Source organism: Mytilus californianus, unplaced genomic scaffold (genome assembly GCF_021869535.1).
Source record: "Mytilus californianus isolate M0D057914Y unplaced genomic scaffold, xbMytCali1.0.p SCAF_4, whole genome shotgun sequence".
Taxonomy (NCBI): domain Eukaryota; kingdom Metazoa; phylum Mollusca; class Bivalvia; order Mytilida; family Mytilidae; genus Mytilus; species Mytilus californianus.
In genome coordinates, this window is record NW_026262690.1 from 103,760,965 (window position 1) to 103,780,473 (window position 19,509).

At 37.5% G+C, this 19,509-nt stretch overlaps 31 non-coding genes across 31 annotated transcripts; 15 read left to right on the forward strand and 16 right to left on the reverse strand.

Annotated features, from left to right (window-relative positions):
• Nucleotides 1–482: 482 nt before the first annotated feature.
• On the reverse strand, nucleotides 483–555 carry Trnak-cuu (transfer RNA lysine (anticodon CUU)). The gene has a single exon. It is a non-coding gene; the product is annotated as a tRNA-Lys (tRNA).
• A 413-nt stretch (nucleotides 556–968) lies between these two features.
• On the forward strand, nucleotides 969–1,041 carry Trnar-ucg (transfer RNA arginine (anticodon UCG)). The gene has a single exon. It is a non-coding gene; the product is annotated as a tRNA-Arg (tRNA).
• A 576-nt stretch (nucleotides 1,042–1,617) lies between these two features.
• Nucleotides 1,618–1,690, reverse strand: Trnak-cuu (transfer RNA lysine (anticodon CUU)). Its single transcript has one exon. It is a non-coding gene; the product is annotated as a tRNA-Lys (tRNA).
• Nucleotides 1,691–2,103: 413 nt separating this feature from the next.
• Trnar-ucg (transfer RNA arginine (anticodon UCG)) lies at nucleotides 2,104–2,176 on the forward strand. Its single transcript has one exon. It is a non-coding gene; the product is annotated as a tRNA-Arg (tRNA).
• Nucleotides 2,177–2,752: 576 nt separating this feature from the next.
• Nucleotides 2,753–2,825, reverse strand: Trnak-cuu (transfer RNA lysine (anticodon CUU)). Its single transcript has one exon. It is a non-coding gene; the product is annotated as a tRNA-Lys (tRNA).
• Nucleotides 2,826–3,238: 413 nt separating this feature from the next.
• Nucleotides 3,239–3,311, forward strand: Trnar-ucg (transfer RNA arginine (anticodon UCG)). Its single transcript has one exon. It is a non-coding gene; the product is annotated as a tRNA-Arg (tRNA).
• Nucleotides 3,312–3,887: 576 nt separating this feature from the next.
• Trnak-cuu (transfer RNA lysine (anticodon CUU)) lies at nucleotides 3,888–3,960 on the reverse strand. Its single transcript has one exon. It is a non-coding gene; the product is annotated as a tRNA-Lys (tRNA).
• A 413-nt stretch (nucleotides 3,961–4,373) lies between these two features.
• Trnar-ucg (transfer RNA arginine (anticodon UCG)) lies at nucleotides 4,374–4,446 on the forward strand. Its single transcript has one exon. It is a non-coding gene; the product is annotated as a tRNA-Arg (tRNA).
• A 576-nt stretch (nucleotides 4,447–5,022) lies between these two features.
• Nucleotides 5,023–5,095, reverse strand: Trnak-cuu (transfer RNA lysine (anticodon CUU)). The gene has a single exon. It is a non-coding gene; the product is annotated as a tRNA-Lys (tRNA).
• Nucleotides 5,096–5,508: 413 nt separating this feature from the next.
• On the forward strand, nucleotides 5,509–5,581 carry Trnar-ucg (transfer RNA arginine (anticodon UCG)). The gene has a single exon. It is a non-coding gene; the product is annotated as a tRNA-Arg (tRNA).
• A 576-nt stretch (nucleotides 5,582–6,157) lies between these two features.
• On the reverse strand, nucleotides 6,158–6,230 carry Trnak-cuu (transfer RNA lysine (anticodon CUU)). Its single transcript has one exon. It is a non-coding gene; the product is annotated as a tRNA-Lys (tRNA).
• Nucleotides 6,231–6,643: 413 nt separating this feature from the next.
• Nucleotides 6,644–6,716, forward strand: Trnar-ucg (transfer RNA arginine (anticodon UCG)). The gene has a single exon. It is a non-coding gene; the product is annotated as a tRNA-Arg (tRNA).
• Nucleotides 6,717–7,292: 576 nt separating this feature from the next.
• Trnak-cuu (transfer RNA lysine (anticodon CUU)) lies at nucleotides 7,293–7,365 on the reverse strand. Its single transcript has one exon. It is a non-coding gene; the product is annotated as a tRNA-Lys (tRNA).
• A 413-nt stretch (nucleotides 7,366–7,778) lies between these two features.
• On the forward strand, nucleotides 7,779–7,851 carry Trnar-ucg (transfer RNA arginine (anticodon UCG)). The gene has a single exon. It is a non-coding gene; the product is annotated as a tRNA-Arg (tRNA).
• A 576-nt stretch (nucleotides 7,852–8,427) lies between these two features.
• On the reverse strand, nucleotides 8,428–8,500 carry Trnak-cuu (transfer RNA lysine (anticodon CUU)). The gene has a single exon. It is a non-coding gene; the product is annotated as a tRNA-Lys (tRNA).
• Nucleotides 8,501–8,913: 413 nt separating this feature from the next.
• Nucleotides 8,914–8,986, forward strand: Trnar-ucg (transfer RNA arginine (anticodon UCG)). Its single transcript has one exon. It is a non-coding gene; the product is annotated as a tRNA-Arg (tRNA).
• A 576-nt stretch (nucleotides 8,987–9,562) lies between these two features.
• Trnak-cuu (transfer RNA lysine (anticodon CUU)) lies at nucleotides 9,563–9,635 on the reverse strand. Its single transcript has one exon. It is a non-coding gene; the product is annotated as a tRNA-Lys (tRNA).
• Nucleotides 9,636–10,048: 413 nt separating this feature from the next.
• On the forward strand, nucleotides 10,049–10,121 carry Trnar-ucg (transfer RNA arginine (anticodon UCG)). The gene has a single exon. It is a non-coding gene; the product is annotated as a tRNA-Arg (tRNA).
• Nucleotides 10,122–10,697: 576 nt separating this feature from the next.
• Nucleotides 10,698–10,770, reverse strand: Trnak-cuu (transfer RNA lysine (anticodon CUU)). The gene has a single exon. It is a non-coding gene; the product is annotated as a tRNA-Lys (tRNA).
• A 413-nt stretch (nucleotides 10,771–11,183) lies between these two features.
• Nucleotides 11,184–11,256, forward strand: Trnar-ucg (transfer RNA arginine (anticodon UCG)). The gene has a single exon. It is a non-coding gene; the product is annotated as a tRNA-Arg (tRNA).
• Nucleotides 11,257–11,832: 576 nt separating this feature from the next.
• On the reverse strand, nucleotides 11,833–11,905 carry Trnak-cuu (transfer RNA lysine (anticodon CUU)). The gene has a single exon. It is a non-coding gene; the product is annotated as a tRNA-Lys (tRNA).
• Nucleotides 11,906–12,318: 413 nt separating this feature from the next.
• On the forward strand, nucleotides 12,319–12,391 carry Trnar-ucg (transfer RNA arginine (anticodon UCG)). The gene has a single exon. It is a non-coding gene; the product is annotated as a tRNA-Arg (tRNA).
• Nucleotides 12,392–12,967: 576 nt separating this feature from the next.
• On the reverse strand, nucleotides 12,968–13,040 carry Trnak-cuu (transfer RNA lysine (anticodon CUU)). Its single transcript has one exon. It is a non-coding gene; the product is annotated as a tRNA-Lys (tRNA).
• Nucleotides 13,041–13,453: 413 nt separating this feature from the next.
• Trnar-ucg (transfer RNA arginine (anticodon UCG)) lies at nucleotides 13,454–13,526 on the forward strand. The gene has a single exon. It is a non-coding gene; the product is annotated as a tRNA-Arg (tRNA).
• Nucleotides 13,527–14,102: 576 nt separating this feature from the next.
• Nucleotides 14,103–14,175, reverse strand: Trnak-cuu (transfer RNA lysine (anticodon CUU)). Its single transcript has one exon. It is a non-coding gene; the product is annotated as a tRNA-Lys (tRNA).
• Nucleotides 14,176–14,588: 413 nt separating this feature from the next.
• Nucleotides 14,589–14,661, forward strand: Trnar-ucg (transfer RNA arginine (anticodon UCG)). The gene has a single exon. It is a non-coding gene; the product is annotated as a tRNA-Arg (tRNA).
• Nucleotides 14,662–15,237: 576 nt separating this feature from the next.
• On the reverse strand, nucleotides 15,238–15,310 carry Trnak-cuu (transfer RNA lysine (anticodon CUU)). Its single transcript has one exon. It is a non-coding gene; the product is annotated as a tRNA-Lys (tRNA).
• Nucleotides 15,311–17,254: 1,944 nt separating this feature from the next.
• On the forward strand, nucleotides 17,255–17,327 carry Trnar-ucg (transfer RNA arginine (anticodon UCG)). Its single transcript has one exon. It is a non-coding gene; the product is annotated as a tRNA-Arg (tRNA).
• A 576-nt stretch (nucleotides 17,328–17,903) lies between these two features.
• On the reverse strand, nucleotides 17,904–17,976 carry Trnak-cuu (transfer RNA lysine (anticodon CUU)). The gene has a single exon. It is a non-coding gene; the product is annotated as a tRNA-Lys (tRNA).
• A 413-nt stretch (nucleotides 17,977–18,389) lies between these two features.
• Trnar-ucg (transfer RNA arginine (anticodon UCG)) lies at nucleotides 18,390–18,462 on the forward strand. The gene has a single exon. It is a non-coding gene; the product is annotated as a tRNA-Arg (tRNA).
• A 576-nt stretch (nucleotides 18,463–19,038) lies between these two features.
• Nucleotides 19,039–19,111, reverse strand: Trnak-cuu (transfer RNA lysine (anticodon CUU)). The gene has a single exon. It is a non-coding gene; the product is annotated as a tRNA-Lys (tRNA).
• Between the last annotated feature and the right edge of the window lie 398 nt (nucleotides 19,112–19,509).

A 19,509-nucleotide genomic window follows, 5' to 3' on the forward strand; every position in this document is an offset into this window, starting at 1 on the left:
TTTCGATGAACAAATATGAGATATCTTAACGAATACTTTTTTATTTCTGGAATGAAAAGAAAATTGCAATCAATATCTATTGAAACAAAGTTTTTATAGACCTGATTGTCAACTGGCATAACACAAAGTATCTATTCTTTAATATGATCAACCACACTCGTTTCAATGTGGACAAAATGGGTTCAATTAAATGGGCGTACACAACATTTGAATGGCATCCGCATGCAGAGTCCGATTTCGTTTTCTGATTTTGAAATGCTCACCACAGGCAGTTTTTGCACGAACTTCACGGGTGCAGCTGTGATCAATGCATGTCTTTGTGTAAATGACCGCACGAAATCGTGCACTTTTATATAGACCGCCGTTTATGAAATCTGTGTAATAACTATTAGTTGGTAAATAAAAAAGTAACTAGTTTTCAGTTATCGTGTATGTTTATTATGCCTTTTCCAAATTGCCAAACCGATACAATAAAAATTAACCGCCCAACGTGGGGCTCGAACCCACGACCCTGAGATTAAGAGTCTCATGCTCTACCGACTGAGCTAGCCGGGCAGATGTTTGCTAATTGGAAAGAAGTAGATGTCATTTGTGCGAAGCGTTTAGTGCCCTAGTAATTTGCGTTAACCTGTTTTGCTCGTGGCTATTTTTCACATCTAAAGAACAAACGAACAACTATTGTATCAGTTCCATTGATTTTATATTGGAAAGTCGATTTTTTGTCTCTCGTGTGTGAAAACAATGTTGGCGCCAAAATCTCGGAAAACTGTTTCAATGTTTTCAAGAACCAGTAATAATGCATTACTAGTATATAGCATATAAATATGATTCGTTAAGCTTGCAAATTGAGTATTGTGTTGTCTTGACCATGTGTGAAAACGTCAAGAGCAAATTATTCCGAGAGGAAGAAAATGACGCTATCCTGATTCGCGACGTTTAAGTTGTATTTTGCCAGAATGTATTGCTATGACCGCGTGGCCTAATGGATAAGGCGTCTGACTTCGAATCAGAAGATTGCGAGTTCGAGTCTCGTCGTGGTCGGAGACTTTTTGCAAGCAGCATTACAGAGGAATTTCGACAGCCGACCACTAAAAGCGATTCGTATTCACACGACAATGTCAAAGTCAGCACACGTTTTCGATGAACAAATATGAGATATCTTAACGAATACTTTTTTATTTCTGGAATGAAAAGAAAATTGCAATCAATATCTATTGAAACAAAGTTTTTATAGACCTGATTGTCAACTGGCATAACACAAAGTATCTATTCTTTAATATGATCAACCACACTCGTTTCAATGTGGACAAAATGGGTTCAATTAAATGGGCGTACACAACATTTGAATGGCATCCGCATGCAGAGTCCGATTTCGTTTTCTGATTTTGAAATGCTCACCACAGGCAGTTTTTGCACGAACTTCACGGGTGCAGCTGTGATCAATGCATGTCTTTGTGTAAATGACCGCACGAAATCGTGCACTTTTATATAGACCGCCGTTTATGAAATCTGTGTAATAACTATTAGTTGGTAAATAAAAAAGTAACTAGTTTTCAGTTATCGTGTATGTTTATTATGCCTTTTCCAAATTGCCAAACCGATACAATAAAAATTAACCGCCCAACGTGGGGCTCGAACCCACGACCCTGAGATTAAGAGTCTCATGCTCTACCGACTGAGCTAGCCGGGCAGATGTTTGCTAATTGGAAAGAAGTAGATGTCATTTGTGCGAAGCGTTTAGTGCCCTAGTAATTTGCGTTAACCTGTTTTGCTCGTGGCTATTTTTCACATCTAAAGAACAAACGAACAACTATTGTATCAGTTCCATTGATTTTATATTGGAAAGTCGATTTTTTGTCTCTCGTGTGTGAAAACAATGTTGGCGCCAAAATCTCGGAAAACTGTTTCAATGTTTTCAAGAACCAGTAATAATGCATTACTAGTATATAGCATATAAATATGATTCGTTAAGCTTGCAAATTGAGTATTGTGTTGTCTTGACCATGTGTGAAAACGTCAAGAGCAAATTATTCCGAGAGGAAGAAAATGACGCTATCCTGATTCGCGACGTTTAAGTTGTATTTTGCCAGAATGTATTGCTATGACCGCGTGGCCTAATGGATAAGGCGTCTGACTTCGAATCAGAAGATTGCGAGTTCGAGTCTCGTCGTGGTCGGAGACTTTTTGCAAGCAGCATTACAGAGGAATTTCGACAGCCGACCACTAAAAGCGATTCGTATTCACACGACAATGTCAAAGTCAGCACACGTTTTCGATGAACAAATATGAGATATCTTAACGAATACTTTTTTATTTCTGGAATGAAAAGAAAATTGCAATCAATATCTATTGAAACAAAGTTTTTATAGACCTGATTGTCAACTGGCATAACACAAAGTATCTATTCTTTAATATGATCAACCACACTCGTTTCAATGTGGACAAAATGGGTTCAATTAAATGGGCGTACACAACATTTGAATGGCATCCGCATGCAGAGTCCGATTTCGTTTTCTGATTTTGAAATGCTCACCACAGGCAGTTTTTGCACGAACTTCACGGGTGCAGCTGTGATCAATGCATGTCTTTGTGTAAATGACCGCACGAAATCGTGCACTTTTATATAGACCGCCGTTTATGAAATCTGTGTAATAACTATTAGTTGGTAAATAAAAAAGTAACTAGTTTTCAGTTATCGTGTATGTTTATTATGCCTTTTCCAAATTGCCAAACCGATACAATAAAAATTAACCGCCCAACGTGGGGCTCGAACCCACGACCCTGAGATTAAGAGTCTCATGCTCTACCGACTGAGCTAGCCGGGCAGATGTTTGCTAATTGGAAAGAAGTAGATGTCATTTGTGCGAAGCGTTTAGTGCCCTAGTAATTTGCGTTAACCTGTTTTGCTCGTGGCTATTTTTCACATCTAAAGAACAAACGAACAACTATTGTATCAGTTCCATTGATTTTATATTGGAAAGTCGATTTTTTGTCTCTCGTGTGTGAAAACAATGTTGGCGCCAAAATCTCGGAAAACTGTTTCAATGTTTTCAAGAACCAGTAATAATGCATTACTAGTATATAGCATATAAATATGATTCGTTAAGCTTGCAAATTGAGTATTGTGTTGTCTTGACCATGTGTGAAAACGTCAAGAGCAAATTATTCCGAGAGGAAGAAAATGACGCTATCCTGATTCGCGACGTTTAAGTTGTATTTTGCCAGAATGTATTGCTATGACCGCGTGGCCTAATGGATAAGGCGTCTGACTTCGAATCAGAAGATTGCGAGTTCGAGTCTCGTCGTGGTCGGAGACTTTTTGCAAGCAGCATTACAGAGGAATTTCGACAGCCGACCACTAAAAGCGATTCGTATTCACACGACAATGTCAAAGTCAGCACACGTTTTCGATGAACAAATATGAGATATCTTAACGAATACTTTTTTATTTCTGGAATGAAAAGAAAATTGCAATCAATATCTATTGAAACAAAGTTTTTATAGACCTGATTGTCAACTGGCATAACACAAAGTATCTATTCTTTAATATGATCAACCACACTCGTTTCAATGTGGACAAAATGGGTTCAATTAAATGGGCGTACACAACATTTGAATGGCATCCGCATGCAGAGTCCGATTTCGTTTTCTGATTTTGAAATGCTCACCACAGGCAGTTTTTGCACGAACTTCACGGGTGCAGCTGTGATCAATGCATGTCTTTGTGTAAATGACCGCACGAAATCGTGCACTTTTATATAGACCGCCGTTTATGAAATCTGTGTAATAACTATTAGTTGGTAAATAAAAAAGTAACTAGTTTTCAGTTATCGTGTATGTTTATTATGCCTTTTCCAAATTGCCAAACCGATACAATAAAAATTAACCGCCCAACGTGGGGCTCGAACCCACGACCCTGAGATTAAGAGTCTCATGCTCTACCGACTGAGCTAGCCGGGCAGATGTTTGCTAATTGGAAAGAAGTAGATGTCATTTGTGCGAAGCGTTTAGTGCCCTAGTAATTTGCGTTAACCTGTTTTGCTCGTGGCTATTTTTCACATCTAAAGAACAAACGAACAACTATTGTATCAGTTCCATTGATTTTATATTGGAAAGTCGATTTTTTGTCTCTCGTGTGTGAAAACAATGTTGGCGCCAAAATCTCGGAAAACTGTTTCAATGTTTTCAAGAACCAGTAATAATGCATTACTAGTATATAGCATATAAATATGATTCGTTAAGCTTGCAAATTGAGTATTGTGTTGTCTTGACCATGTGTGAAAACGTCAAGAGCAAATTATTCCGAGAGGAAGAAAATGACGCTATCCTGATTCGCGACGTTTAAGTTGTATTTTGCCAGAATGTATTGCTATGACCGCGTGGCCTAATGGATAAGGCGTCTGACTTCGAATCAGAAGATTGCGAGTTCGAGTCTCGTCGTGGTCGGAGACTTTTTGCAAGCAGCATTACAGAGGAATTTCGACAGCCGACCACTAAAAGCGATTCGTATTCACACGACAATGTCAAAGTCAGCACACGTTTTCGATGAACAAATATGAGATATCTTAACGAATACTTTTTTATTTCTGGAATGAAAAGAAAATTGCAATCAATATCTATTGAAACAAAGTTTTTATAGACCTGATTGTCAACTGGCATAACACAAAGTATCTATTCTTTAATATGATCAACCACACTCGTTTCAATGTGGACAAAATGGGTTCAATTAAATGGGCGTACACAACATTTGAATGGCATCCGCATGCAGAGTCCGATTTCGTTTTCTGATTTTGAAATGCTCACCACAGGCAGTTTTTGCACGAACTTCACGGGTGCAGCTGTGATCAATGCATGTCTTTGTGTAAATGACCGCACGAAATCGTGCACTTTTATATAGACCGCCGTTTATGAAATCTGTGTAATAACTATTAGTTGGTAAATAAAAAAGTAACTAGTTTTCAGTTATCGTGTATGTTTATTATGCCTTTTCCAAATTGCCAAACCGATACAATAAAAATTAACCGCCCAACGTGGGGCTCGAACCCACGACCCTGAGATTAAGAGTCTCATGCTCTACCGACTGAGCTAGCCGGGCAGATGTTTGCTAATTGGAAAGAAGTAGATGTCATTTGTGCGAAGCGTTTAGTGCCCTAGTAATTTGCGTTAACCTGTTTTGCTCGTGGCTATTTTTCACATCTAAAGAACAAACGAACAACTATTGTATCAGTTCCATTGATTTTATATTGGAAAGTCGATTTTTTGTCTCTCGTGTGTGAAAACAATGTTGGCGCCAAAATCTCGGAAAACTGTTTCAATGTTTTCAAGAACCAGTAATAATGCATTACTAGTATATAGCATATAAATATGATTCGTTAAGCTTGCAAATTGAGTATTGTGTTGTCTTGACCATGTGTGAAAACGTCAAGAGCAAATTATTCCGAGAGGAAGAAAATGACGCTATCCTGATTCGCGACGTTTAAGTTGTATTTTGCCAGAATGTATTGCTATGACCGCGTGGCCTAATGGATAAGGCGTCTGACTTCGAATCAGAAGATTGCGAGTTCGAGTCTCGTCGTGGTCGGAGACTTTTTGCAAGCAGCATTACAGAGGAATTTCGACAGCCGACCACTAAAAGCGATTCGTATTCACACGACAATGTCAAAGTCAGCACACGTTTTCGATGAACAAATATGAGATATCTTAACGAATACTTTTTTATTTCTGGAATGAAAAGAAAATTGCAATCAATATCTATTGAAACAAAGTTTTTATAGACCTGATTGTCAACTGGCATAACACAAAGTATCTATTCTTTAATATGATCAACCACACTCGTTTCAATGTGGACAAAATGGGTTCAATTAAATGGGCGTACACAACATTTGAATGGCATCCGCATGCAGAGTCCGATTTCGTTTTCTGATTTTGAAATGCTCACCACAGGCAGTTTTTGCACGAACTTCACGGGTGCAGCTGTGATCAATGCATGTCTTTGTGTAAATGACCGCACGAAATCGTGCACTTTTATATAGACCGCCGTTTATGAAATCTGTGTAATAACTATTAGTTGGTAAATAAAAAAGTAACTAGTTTTCAGTTATCGTGTATGTTTATTATGCCTTTTCCAAATTGCCAAACCGATACAATAAAAATTAACCGCCCAACGTGGGGCTCGAACCCACGACCCTGAGATTAAGAGTCTCATGCTCTACCGACTGAGCTAGCCGGGCAGATGTTTGCTAATTGGAAAGAAGTAGATGTCATTTGTGCGAAGCGTTTAGTGCCCTAGTAATTTGCGTTAACCTGTTTTGCTCGTGGCTATTTTTCACATCTAAAGAACAAACGAACAACTATTGTATCAGTTCCATTGATTTTATATTGGAAAGTCGATTTTTTGTCTCTCGTGTGTGAAAACAATGTTGGCGCCAAAATCTCGGAAAACTGTTTCAATGTTTTCAAGAACCAGTAATAATGCATTACTAGTATATAGCATATAAATATGATTCGTTAAGCTTGCAAATTGAGTATTGTGTTGTCTTGACCATGTGTGAAAACGTCAAGAGCAAATTATTCCGAGAGGAAGAAAATGACGCTATCCTGATTCGCGACGTTTAAGTTGTATTTTGCCAGAATGTATTGCTATGACCGCGTGGCCTAATGGATAAGGCGTCTGACTTCGAATCAGAAGATTGCGAGTTCGAGTCTCGTCGTGGTCGGAGACTTTTTGCAAGCAGCATTACAGAGGAATTTCGACAGCCGACCACTAAAAGCGATTCGTATTCACACGACAATGTCAAAGTCAGCACACGTTTTCGATGAACAAATATGAGATATCTTAACGAATACTTTTTTATTTCTGGAATGAAAAGAAAATTGCAATCAATATCTATTGAAACAAAGTTTTTATAGACCTGATTGTCAACTGGCATAACACAAAGTATCTATTCTTTAATATGATCAACCACACTCGTTTCAATGTGGACAAAATGGGTTCAATTAAATGGGCGTACACAACATTTGAATGGCATCCGCATGCAGAGTCCGATTTCGTTTTCTGATTTTGAAATGCTCACCACAGGCAGTTTTTGCACGAACTTCACGGGTGCAGCTGTGATCAATGCATGTCTTTGTGTAAATGACCGCACGAAATCGTGCACTTTTATATAGACCGCCGTTTATGAAATCTGTGTAATAACTATTAGTTGGTAAATAAAAAAGTAACTAGTTTTCAGTTATCGTGTATGTTTATTATGCCTTTTCCAAATTGCCAAACCGATACAATAAAAATTAACCGCCCAACGTGGGGCTCGAACCCACGACCCTGAGATTAAGAGTCTCATGCTCTACCGACTGAGCTAGCCGGGCAGATGTTTGCTAATTGGAAAGAAGTAGATGTCATTTGTGCGAAGCGTTTAGTGCCCTAGTAATTTGCGTTAACCTGTTTTGCTCGTGGCTATTTTTCACATCTAAAGAACAAACGAACAACTATTGTATCAGTTCCATTGATTTTATATTGGAAAGTCGATTTTTTGTCTCTCGTGTGTGAAAACAATGTTGGCGCCAAAATCTCGGAAAACTGTTTCAATGTTTTCAAGAACCAGTAATAATGCATTACTAGTATATAGCATATAAATATGATTCGTTAAGCTTGCAAATTGAGTATTGTGTTGTCTTGACCATGTGTGAAAACGTCAAGAGCAAATTATTCCGAGAGGAAGAAAATGACGCTATCCTGATTCGCGACGTTTAAGTTGTATTTTGCCAGAATGTATTGCTATGACCGCGTGGCCTAATGGATAAGGCGTCTGACTTCGAATCAGAAGATTGCGAGTTCGAGTCTCGTCGTGGTCGGAGACTTTTTGCAAGCAGCATTACAGAGGAATTTCGACAGCCGACCACTAAAAGCGATTCGTATTCACACGACAATGTCAAAGTCAGCACACGTTTTCGATGAACAAATATGAGATATCTTAACGAATACTTTTTTATTTCTGGAATGAAAAGAAAATTGCAATCAATATCTATTGAAACAAAGTTTTTATAGACCTGATTGTCAACTGGCATAACACAAAGTATCTATTCTTTAATATGATCAACCACACTCGTTTCAATGTGGACAAAATGGGTTCAATTAAATGGGCGTACACAACATTTGAATGGCATCCGCATGCAGAGTCCGATTTCGTTTTCTGATTTTGAAATGCTCACCACAGGCAGTTTTTGCACGAACTTCACGGGTGCAGCTGTGATCAATGCATGTCTTTGTGTAAATGACCGCACGAAATCGTGCACTTTTATATAGACCGCCGTTTATGAAATCTGTGTAATAACTATTAGTTGGTAAATAAAAAAGTAACTAGTTTTCAGTTATCGTGTATGTTTATTATGCCTTTTCCAAATTGCCAAACCGATACAATAAAAATTAACCGCCCAACGTGGGGCTCGAACCCACGACCCTGAGATTAAGAGTCTCATGCTCTACCGACTGAGCTAGCCGGGCAGATGTTTGCTAATTGGAAAGAAGTAGATGTCATTTGTGCGAAGCGTTTAGTGCCCTAGTAATTTGCGTTAACCTGTTTTGCTCGTGGCTATTTTTCACATCTAAAGAACAAACGAACAACTATTGTATCAGTTCCATTGATTTTATATTGGAAAGTCGATTTTTTGTCTCTCGTGTGTGAAAACAATGTTGGCGCCAAAATCTCGGAAAACTGTTTCAATGTTTTCAAGAACCAGTAATAATGCATTACTAGTATATAGCATATAAATATGATTCGTTAAGCTTGCAAATTGAGTATTGTGTTGTCTTGACCATGTGTGAAAACGTCAAGAGCAAATTATTCCGAGAGGAAGAAAATGACGCTATCCTGATTCGCGACGTTTAAGTTGTATTTTGCCAGAATGTATTGCTATGACCGCGTGGCCTAATGGATAAGGCGTCTGACTTCGAATCAGAAGATTGCGAGTTCGAGTCTCGTCGTGGTCGGAGACTTTTTGCAAGCAGCATTACAGAGGAATTTCGACAGCCGACCACTAAAAGCGATTCGTATTCACACGACAATGTCAAAGTCAGCACACGTTTTCGATGAACAAATATGAGATATCTTAACGAATACTTTTTTATTTCTGGAATGAAAAGAAAATTGCAATCAATATCTATTGAAACAAAGTTTTTATAGACCTGATTGTCAACTGGCATAACACAAAGTATCTATTCTTTAATATGATCAACCACACTCGTTTCAATGTGGACAAAATGGGTTCAATTAAATGGGCGTACACAACATTTGAATGGCATCCGCATGCAGAGTCCGATTTCGTTTTCTGATTTTGAAATGCTCACCACAGGCAGTTTTTGCACGAACTTCACGGGTGCAGCTGTGATCAATGCATGTCTTTGTGTAAATGACCGCACGAAATCGTGCACTTTTATATAGACCGCCGTTTATGAAATCTGTGTAATAACTATTAGTTGGTAAATAAAAAAGTAACTAGTTTTCAGTTATCGTGTATGTTTATTATGCCTTTTCCAAATTGCCAAACCGATACAATAAAAATTAACCGCCCAACGTGGGGCTCGAACCCACGACCCTGAGATTAAGAGTCTCATGCTCTACCGACTGAGCTAGCCGGGCAGATGTTTGCTAATTGGAAAGAAGTAGATGTCATTTGTGCGAAGCGTTTAGTGCCCTAGTAATTTGCGTTAACCTGTTTTGCTCGTGGCTATTTTTCACATCTAAAGAACAAACGAACAACTATTGTATCAGTTCCATTGATTTTATATTGGAAAGTCGATTTTTTGTCTCTCGTGTGTGAAAACAATGTTGGCGCCAAAATCTCGGAAAACTGTTTCAATGTTTTCAAGAACCAGTAATAATGCATTACTAGTATATAGCATATAAATATGATTCGTTAAGCTTGCAAATTGAGTATTGTGTTGTCTTGACCATGTGTGAAAACGTCAAGAGCAAATTATTCCGAGAGGAAGAAAATGACGCTATCCTGATTCGCGACGTTTAAGTTGTATTTTGCCAGAATGTATTGCTATGACCGCGTGGCCTAATGGATAAGGCGTCTGACTTCGAATCAGAAGATTGCGAGTTCGAGTCTCGTCGTGGTCGGAGACTTTTTGCAAGCAGCATTACAGAGGAATTTCGACAGCCGACCACTAAAAGCGATTCGTATTCACACGACAATGTCAAAGTCAGCACACGTTTTCGATGAACAAATATGAGATATCTTAACGAATACTTTTTTATTTCTGGAATGAAAAGAAAATTGCAATCAATATCTATTGAAACAAAGTTTTTATAGACCTGATTGTCAACTGGCATAACACAAAGTATCTATTCTTTAATATGATCAACCACACTCGTTTCAATGTGGACAAAATGGGTTCAATTAAATGGGCGTACACAACATTTGAATGGCATCCGCATGCAGAGTCCGATTTCGTTTTCTGATTTTGAAATGCTCACCACAGGCAGTTTTTGCACGAACTTCACGGGTGCAGCTGTGATCAATGCATGTCTTTGTGTAAATGACCGCACGAAATCGTGCACTTTTATATAGACCGCCGTTTATGAAATCTGTGTAATAACTATTAGTTGGTAAATAAAAAAGTAACTAGTTTTCAGTTATCGTGTATGTTTATTATGCCTTTTCCAAATTGCCAAACCGATACAATAAAAATTAACCGCCCAACGTGGGGCTCGAACCCACGACCCTGAGATTAAGAGTCTCATGCTCTACCGACTGAGCTAGCCGGGCAGATGTTTGCTAATTGGAAAGAAGTAGATGTCATTTGTGCGAAGCGTTTAGTGCCCTAGTAATTTGCGTTAACCTGTTTTGCTCGTGGCTATTTTTCACATCTAAAGAACAAACGAACAACTATTGTATCAGTTCCATTGATTTTATATTGGAAAGTCGATTTTTTGTCTCTCGTGTGTGAAAACAATGTTGGCGCCAAAATCTCGGAAAACTGTTTCAATGTTTTCAAGAACCAGTAATAATGCATTACTAGTATATAGCATATAAATATGATTCGTTAAGCTTGCAAATTGAGTATTGTGTTGTCTTGACCATGTGTGAAAACGTCAAGAGCAAATTATTCCGAGAGGAAGAAAATGACGCTATCCTGATTCGCGACGTTTAAGTTGTATTTTGCCAGAATGTATTGCTATGACCGCGTGGCCTAATGGATAAGGCGTCTGACTTCGAATCAGAAGATTGCGAGTTCGAGTCTCGTCGTGGTCGGAGACTTTTTGCAAGCAGCATTACAGAGGAATTTCGACAGCCGACCACTAAAAGCGATTCGTATTCACACGACAATGTCAAAGTCAGCACACGTTTTCGATGAACAAATATGAGATATCTTAACGAATACTTTTTTATTTCTGGAATGAAAAGAAAATTGCAATCAATATCTATTGAAACAAAGTTTTTATAGACCTGATTGTCAACTGGCATAACACAAAGTATCTATTCTTTAATATGATCAACCACACTCGTTTCAATGTGGACAAAATGGGTTCAATTAAATGGGCGTACACAACATTTGAATGGCATCCGCATGCAGAGTCCGATTTCGTTTTCTGATTTTGAAATGCTCACCACAGGCAGTTTTTGCACGAACTTCACGGGTGCAGCTGTGATCAATGCATGTCTTTGTGTAAATGACCGCACGAAATCGTGCACTTTTATATAGACCGCCGTTTATGAAATCTGTGTAATAACTATTAGTTGGTAAATAAAAAAGTAACTAGTTTTCAGTTATCGTGTATGTTTATTATGCCTTTTCCAAATTGCCAAACCGATACAATAAAAATTAACCGCCCAACGTGGGGCTCGAACCCACGACCCTGAGATTAAGAGTCTCATGCTCTACCGACTGAGCTAGCCGGGCAGATGTTTGCTAATTGGAAAGAAGTAGATGTCATTTGTGCGAAGCGTTTAGTGCCCTAGTAATTTGCGTTAACCTGTTTTGCTCGTGGCTATTTTTCACATCTAAAGAACAAACGAACAACTATTGTATCAGTTCCATTGATTTTATATTGGAAAGTCGATTTTTTGTCTCTCGTGTGTGAAAACAATGTTGGCGCCAAAATCTCGGAAAACTGTTTCAATGTTTTCAAGAACCAGTAATAATGCATTACTAGTATATAGCATATAAATATGATTCGTTAAGCTTGCAAATTGAGTATTGTGTTGTCTTGACCATGTGTGAAAACGTCAAGAGCAAATTATTCCGAGAGGAAGAAAATGACGCTATCCTGATTCGCGACGTTTAAGTTGTATTTTGCCAGAATGTATTGCTATGACCGCGTGGCCTAATGGATAAGGCGTCTGACTTCGAATCAGAAGATTGCGAGTTCGAGTCTCGTCGTGGTCGGAGACTTTTTGCAAGCAGCATTACAGAGGAATTTCGACAGCCGACCACTAAAAGCGATTCGTATTCACACGACAATGTCAAAGTCAGCACACGTTTTCGATGAACAAATATGAGATATCTTAACGAATACTTTTTTATTTCTGGAATGAAAAGAAAATTGCAATCAATATCTATTGAAACAAAGTTTTTATAGACCTGATTGTCAACTGGCATAACACAAAGTATCTATTCTTTAATATGATCAACCACACTCGTTTCAATGTGGACAAAATGGGTTCAATTAAATGGGCGTACACAACATTTGAATGGCATCCGCATGCAGAGTCCGATTTCGTTTTCTGATTTTGAAATGCTCACCACAGGCAGTTTTTGCACGAACTTCACGGGTGCAGCTGTGATCAATGCATGTCTTTGTGTAAATGACCGCACGAAATCGTGCACTTTTATATAGACCGCCGTTTATGAAATCTGTGTAATAACTATTAGTTGGTAAATAAAAAAGTAACTAGTTTTCAGTTATCGTGTATGTTTATTATGCCTTTTCCAAATTGCCAAACCGATACAATAAAAATTAACCGCCCAACGTGGGGCTCGAACCCACGACCCTGAGATTAAGAGTCTCATGCTCTACCGACTGAGCTAGCCGGGCAGATGTTTGCTAATTGGAAAGAAGTAGATGTCATTTGTGCGAAGCGTTTAGTGCCCTAGTAATTTGCGTTAACCTGTTTTGCTCGTGGCTATTTTTCACATCTAAAGAACAAACGAACAACTATTGTATCAGTTCCATTGATTTTATATTGGAAAGTCGATTTTTTGTCTCTCGTGTGTGAAAACAATGTTGGCGCCAAAATCTCGGAAAACTGTTTCAATGTTTTCAAGAACCAGTAATAATGCATTACTAGTATATAGCATATAAATATGATTCGTTAAGCTTGCAAATTGAGTATTGTGTTGTCTTGACCATGTGTGAAAACGTCAAGAGCAAATTATTCCGAGAGGAAGAAAATGACGCTATCCTGATTCGCGACGTTTAAGTTGTATTTTGCCAGAATGTATTGCTATGACCGCGTGGCCTAATGGATAAGGCGTCTGACTTCGAATCAGAAGATTGCGAGTTCGAGTCTCGTCGTGGTCGGAGACTTTTTGCAAGCAGCATTACAGAGGAATTTCGACAGCCGACCACTAAAAGCGATTCGTATTCACACGACAATGTCAAAGTCAGCACACGTTTTCGATGAACAAATATGAGATATCTTAACGAATACTTTTTTATTTCTGGAATGAAAAGAAAATTGCAATCAATATCTATTGAAACAAAGTTTTTATAGACCTGATTGTCAACTGGCATAACACAAAGTATCTATTCTTTAATATGATCAACCACACTCGTTTCAATGTGGACAAAATGGGTTCAATTAAATGGGCGTACACAACATTTGAATGGCATCCGCATGCAGAGTCCGATTTCGTTTTCTGATTTTGAAATGCTCACCACAGGCAGTTTTTGCACGAACTTCACGGGTGCAGCTGTGATCAATGCATGTCTTTGTGTAAATGACCGCACGAAATCGTGCACTTTTATATAGACCGCCGTTTATGAAATCTGTGTAATAACTATTAGTTGGTAAATAAAAAAGTAACTAGTTTTCAGTTATCGTGTATGTTTATTATGCCTTTTCCAAATTGCCAAACCGATACAATAAAAATTAACCGCCCAACGTGGGGCTCGAACCCACGACCCTGAGATTAAGAGTCTCATGCTCTACCGACTGAGCTAGCCGGGCAGATGTTTGCTAATTGGAAAGAAGTAGATGTCATTTGTGCGAAGCGTTTAGTGCCCTAGTAATTTGCGTTAACCTGTTTTGCTCGTGGCTATTTTTCACATCTAAAGAACAAACGAACAACTATTGTATCAGTTCCATTGATTTTATATTGGAAAGTCGATTTTTTGTCTCTCGTGTGTGAAAACAATGTTGGCGCCAAAATCTCGGAAAACTGTTTCAATGTTTTCAAGAACCAGTAATAATGCATTACTAGTATATAGCATATAAATATGATTCGTTAAGCTTGCAAATTGAGTATTGTGTTGTCTTGACCATGTGTGAAAACGTCAAGAGCAAATTATTCCGAGAGGAAGAAAATGACGCTATCCTGATTCGCGACGTTTAAGTTGTATTTTGCCAGAATGTATTGCTATGACCGCGTGGCCTAATGGATAAGGCGTCTGACTTCGAATCAGAAGATTGCGAGTTCGAGTCTCGTCGTGGTCGGAGACTTTTTGCAAGCAGCATTACAGAGGAATTTCGACAGCCGACCACTAAAAGCGATTCGTATTCACACGACAATGTCAAAGTCAGCACACGTTTTCGATGAACAAATATGAGATATCTTAACGAATACTTTTTTATTTCTGGAATGAAAAGAAAATTGCAATCAATATCTATTGAAACAAAGTTTTTATAGACCTGATTGTCAACTGGCATAACACAAAGTATCTATTCTTTAATATGATCAACCACACTCGTTTCAATGTGGACAAAATGGGTTCAATTAAATGGGCGTACACAACATTTGAATGGCATCCGCATGCAGAGTCCGATTTCGTTTTCTGATTTTGAAATGCTCACCACAGGCAGTTTTTGCACGAACTTCACGGGTGCAGCTGTGATCAATGCATGTCTTTGTGTAAATGACCGCACGAAATCGTGCACTTTTATATAGACCGCCGTTTATGAAATCTGTGTAATAACTATTAGTTGGTAAATAAAAAAGTAACTAGTTTTCAGTTATCGTGTATGTTTATTATGCCTTTTCCAAATTGCCAAACCGATACAATAAAAATTAACCGCCCAACGTGGGGCTCGAACCCACGACCCTGAGATTAAGAGTCTCATGCTCTACCGACTGAGCTAGCCGGGCAGATGTTTGCTAATTGGAAAGAAGTAGATGTCATTTGTGCGAAGCGTTTAGTGCCCTAGTAATTTGCGTTAACCTGTTTTGCTCGTGGCTATTTTTCACATCTAAAGAACAAACGAACAACTATTGTATCAGTTCCATTGCATATCCAACTAAGTCAGACATCACGTGACTTTTGTGACGTATACTAGCCGCCATTTTGTATTATATTGCCCCATATAAAATGCATAGGTGCTTCAATAAAGTTTAGTTTTCTCATGAACCTGACCCGTTTTCTAACTTTTGCAAATCAATCCTTGATATTCAAACATATTTCTATCAAACAATGTTGGTCCTAACAGTTTAATTTTTGATTAAATTCTGTCACTGGAGAATCGTAAAAACATGTACTTTTTCTCGTTATTTCTCCGTTGACTCAATGCTAAATGTACCGATACCCATGTCTACTTGTATAACAAATAAAGAAATTCCGTTAATAAAAATTAAACTTTGCAAATCGATTAAGTATATTCAAACATATATCTGGCGAAAAATACTATTTAAAACAGTTTAATTTCTGGGCAACTTCGGTCAAAAATCGATTTAAAAAAGTGAATATTTCGGGATTTTTCAAAATGGCGGATGATGTATATGGAAATGTTGCATCAAATCGAGGATTTGTATAGTAAGACTTAAAGTTTCCTTGATTTAATTTAATTTTCATGTTGAATCTCTGATGTTTCTGTTATTTTCTTTGGTGATATTTCGATATGATTGATTTCAAAATTTATTGATTAAAAAAATATTATTTTAAGTGTGACACGGGAACATTTTATTTTGACAGATATCCAGGATATACTGTTACCAGAAAATAGTTAACAATAAAATTTATAATAAAATTTTTTCTCTTCTTTTTTTAAAAGGTTTTTTTGCTGTTTTCTGTATAATTTATCTTTCTTTAGAAATATATTTATACATTCCTTTTAGAACAAAAAAATATTTACGTCCCAAGAGAGAAAAAAATCCCAACAATTATTATAGATAAATATTCCATACCTTCAAAATCCCATCACTTGACGAACAGGTGAACTCTGACTTTGGATGTAATGTTACATAACAATATATTGTCAGGTAGACGTGCAAACCAAAAGCAACCAGGTGACATTAAACATCCTGTGTATACATGTATTACCAGAGTTTAAATTTTGTGATATATAGAAAAGTTTTCATAACTGTACAAATAAATATCTTCTCTTCCCCGTGTCAAACCAGAAGAAGTATGTATCATAATAAACTTTAAGAAAATATGAATATTATAAAAAAAAATCTTTTAAAAAAAAAATTTTTGCTTTAAAAGATAATCAAACTAATATTTCTGTTTCTATAATTATTTTAAAGAAATATTTTGATTCAAATTTTAATTTAAATGGATTTTGTATTATTGCGTAAAAAATTAAACGAGATTTCATTGAATATGATTTTATTATTTATTTTTTTAATTCAATATTTTAAGCAAAATCCAGGCATTCAATAAATCGATATAAAGTTAAACTTGTGTAAAAAAATTTGTTATTGTATACATTTCAACAGAGACATATAATACAATATTTGCTCTGATTTCAACAACATTGTATACCCGACAATATTTATCGACAGAGTTATCGGTCCTGAATAGGACTGATATAGTTGGGTATGATTTTATATTGGAAAGTCGATTTTTTGTCTCTCGTGTGTGAAAACAATGTTGGCGCCAAAATCTCGGAAAACTGTTTCAATGTTTTCAAGAACCAGTAATAATGCATTACTAGTATATAGCATATAAATATGATTCGTTAAGCTTGCAAATTGAGTATTGTGTTGTCTTGACCATGTGTGAAAACGTCAAGAGCAAATTATTCCGAGAGGAAGAAAATGACGCTATCCTGATTCGCGACGTTTAAGTTGTATTTTGCCAGAATGTATTGCTATGACCGCGTGGCCTAATGGATAAGGCGTCTGACTTCGAATCAGAAGATTGCGAGTTCGAGTCTCGTCGTGGTCGGAGACTTTTTGCAAGCAGCATTACAGAGGAATTTCGACAGCCGACCACTAAAAGCGATTCGTATTCACACGACAATGTCAAAGTCAGCACACGTTTTCGATGAACAAATATGAGATATCTTAACGAATACTTTTTTATTTCTGGAATGAAAAGAAAATTGCAATCAATATCTATTGAAACAAAGTTTTTATAGACCTGATTGTCAACTGGCATAACACAAAGTATCTATTCTTTAATATGATCAACCACACTCGTTTCAATGTGGACAAAATGGGTTCAATTAAATGGGCGTACACAACATTTGAATGGCATCCGCATGCAGAGTCCGATTTCGTTTTCTGATTTTGAAATGCTCACCACAGGCAGTTTTTGCACGAACTTCACGGGTGCAGCTGTGATCAATGCATGTCTTTGTGTAAATGACCGCACGAAATCGTGCACTTTTATATAGACCGCCGTTTATGAAATCTGTGTAATAACTATTAGTTGGTAAATAAAAAAGTAACTAGTTTTCAGTTATCGTGTATGTTTATTATGCCTTTTCCAAATTGCCAAACCGATACAATAAAAATTAACCGCCCAACGTGGGGCTCGAACCCACGACCCTGAGATTAAGAGTCTCATGCTCTACCGACTGAGCTAGCCGGGCAGATGTTTGCTAATTGGAAAGAAGTAGATGTCATTTGTGCGAAGCGTTTAGTGCCCTAGTAATTTGCGTTAACCTGTTTTGCTCGTGGCTATTTTTCACATCTAAAGAACAAACGAACAACTATTGTATCAGTTCCATTGATTTTATATTGGAAAGTCGATTTTTTGTCTCTCGTGTGTGAAAACAATGTTGGCGCCAAAATCTCGGAAAACTGTTTCAATGTTTTCAAGAACCAGTAATAATGCATTACTAGTATATAGCATATAAATATGATTCGTTAAGCTTGCAAATTGAGTATTGTGTTGTCTTGACCATGTGTGAAAACGTCAAGAGCAAATTATTCCGAGAGGAAGAAAATGACGCTATCCTGATTCGCGACGTTTAAGTTGTATTTTGCCAGAATGTATTGCTATGACCGCGTGGCCTAATGGATAAGGCGTCTGACTTCGAATCAGAAGATTGCGAGTTCGAGTCTCGTCGTGGTCGGAGACTTTTTGCAAGCAGCATTACAGAGGAATTTCGACAGCCGACCACTAAAAGCGATTCGTATTCACACGACAATGTCAAAGTCAGCACACGTTTTCGATGAACAAATATGAGATATCTTAACGAATACTTTTTTATTTCTGGAATGAAAAGAAAATTGCAATCAATATCTATTGAAACAAAGTTTTTATAGACCTGATTGTCAACTGGCATAACACAAAGTATCTATTCTTTAATATGATCAACCACACTCGTTTCAATGTGGACAAAATGGGTTCAATTAAATGGGCGTACACAACATTTGAATGGCATCCGCATGCAGAGTCCGATTTCGTTTTCTGATTTTGAAATGCTCACCACAGGCAGTTTTTGCACGAACTTCACGGGTGCAGCTGTGATCAATGCATGTCTTTGTGTAAATGACCGCACGAAATCGTGCACTTTTATATAGACCGCCGTTTATGAAATCTGTGTAATAACTATTAGTTGGTAAATAAAAAAGTAACTAGTTTTCAGTTATCGTGTATGTTTATTATGCCTTTTCCAAATTGCCAAACCGATACAATAAAAATTAACCGCCCAACGTGGGGCTCGAACCCACGACCCTGAGATTAAGAGTCTCATGCTCTACCGACTGAGCTAGCCGGGCAGATGTTTGCTAATTGGAAAGAAGTAGATGTCATTTGTGCGAAGCGTTTAGTGCCCTAGTAATTTGCGTTAACCTGTTTTGCTCGTGGCTATTTTTCACATCTAAAGAACAAACGAACAACTATTGTATCAGTTCCATTGATTTTATATTGGAAAGTCGATTTTTTGTCTCTCGTGTGTGAAAACAATGTTGGCGCCAAAATCTCGGAAAACTGTTTCAATGTTTTCAAGAACCAGTAATAATGCATTACTAGTATATAGCATATAAATATGATTCGTTAAGCTTGCAAATTGAGTATTGTGTTGTCTTGACCATGTGTGAAAACGTCAAGAGCAAATTATTCCGAGAGGAAGAAAATGACGCTATCCTGATTCGCGACGTTTAAGTTGTATTTTGCC